Raw genomic sequence first — 1,742 nt, forward strand, 5'->3', positions numbered from 1 at the left:
CTTTCTTTCTCTCTTCTTCTTCTGGGACCCCTATATTTCGAATGTTGGTGCATTTACTGTTGTCCCAGAGGTCTCTGTGACTGTCCTCAATTCTTTCCATTCTTTTTTCTTTATTCTGCTCTCTGGCAGTTATTTCCACCATTTTATCTTCCAGTTCACTTATCCGTTTCTCTGCCTCAGTTATTCTGCTATTGATTCCTTGTATTTTTAATTTCAGTAATTGTATTGTTCATCACTGTTTGTTTGCTCTTTAGTTCTAGATCCTTGTTAAATGTTGTTGTTTTTAATTTTTGATCGTTTCATTAATATGTGTCTTGGCATGTTTCTCTTTGGGTTTATTCTGTATGGGACTCTCTGTGCTTCCTGGACTTGATTCACTATTTCCTTTCCCATGTTAGGGAAGTTTTTGACTATAATCTCTTCAAATATTTTCTCAGTCCCTTTCTTTTTCTCTTCTTCTTCTGGGAACCCTATAATTCGAATGTTGGTGTGTTTAATGTTGTCCCAGAGGTTTCTGAGACTGTCCTCAATTCTTTCCATTCTTTTTTCTTTATTCTGCTCTCTGGCAGTTATTTCCACCATTTTATCTTCCAGTTCACTTATCCGTTTCTCTGCCTCAGTTATTCTGCTATTGATTCCTTGTATTTTTAATTTCAGTAATTGTATTGTTCATCACTGTTTGTTTGCTCTTTAGTTCTAGATCCTTGTTAAATGTTTCTTGTATTTTCTCCATTCTGTTTCTGAGATTTTGGATCATCTTTACTATCATTACTCTGAATTCTTTTTCAGGTAGCTTGCCTATTTCATCTTCATTTATTTGGTTTTAGGTTTTTACCTTGCTCCTTCGTCTGTAACATAATTTTTGGTCGTTTCATTTTTTTTTTCTCTCTTTTTGTTGGGTGGTGCTGTATTTCTGTCTCACTGGTTGTTTGGCCTGAGACGTCCAGCACTGGAGTTTGCAGGCAGTTGGATAGAGCTGGGTCTTGGTGCTTAGATGAGGACCTCCGGGAGGCCTCACTCCAATTAATATTCCCTGGGGTCTGAGGTTCTCTGTTAGTCCAGTGGTTTGGACTCAGAGCTCCCACCACAGGAGCTCGGGCCCGATCTCCAGCCTGGGAACCAAGATCTTGCAAGCTTCGTGGCATGTTAAAAAAAAAAAAAAAAGAAAGAAAAAAAGGAGCGGTAAAATATCAAAGAATAAAAAATAAAATAAAATTAGAAAGGTAAAAAATATATTAGGAAAAATAAAATTATAATTGAAACAACTGCAACAAGGTAAAATAAAACCACAACAGAAAAAAAAAAGGGGGTTGGGGAACAAGCCAAAAGGAGAGAACAATAATGAAGTATAAAGAATAAAATAAAATTAGAAAAATAAATGATTTAGTAGGAAAAATAAAAATATAAAACATCAACAACAACGAATCAACAAGGTAAAACAGAACCCCAATCTAAAAGAGGAAAAAAGAAAAAGTCTGCTATGGGGGCGGGGTTTAGGCGGGGGTGGAACTTAGGCAGGGCAGGACCTAGATGGCTGGGGGGGTGACGTTCAAACGTGGGGCGGGGCCTCTGCCTAGGACCTAAGCAGAAGGGGACCGACAGCACGTGGAAAGGAGGGCCTGGAGTGTGGACTTCCGGAATTTGGAGGTAGGGCCCAGAGTGAGGGTGTGTGGGCGGGGTTTAGGCCCAGCGCGTTGGAGGGGGTCTTGGAGGGGGTCTCCGAGTGTAGAGGTGGGGCCCTG

The sequence above is a fragment of the Physeter macrocephalus genome, chromosome 15 (genome assembly GCF_002837175.3).
Source record: "Physeter macrocephalus isolate SW-GA chromosome 15, ASM283717v5, whole genome shotgun sequence".
Classification (NCBI taxonomy): Eukaryota; Metazoa; Chordata; class Mammalia; order Artiodactyla; family Physeteridae; genus Physeter; species Physeter macrocephalus.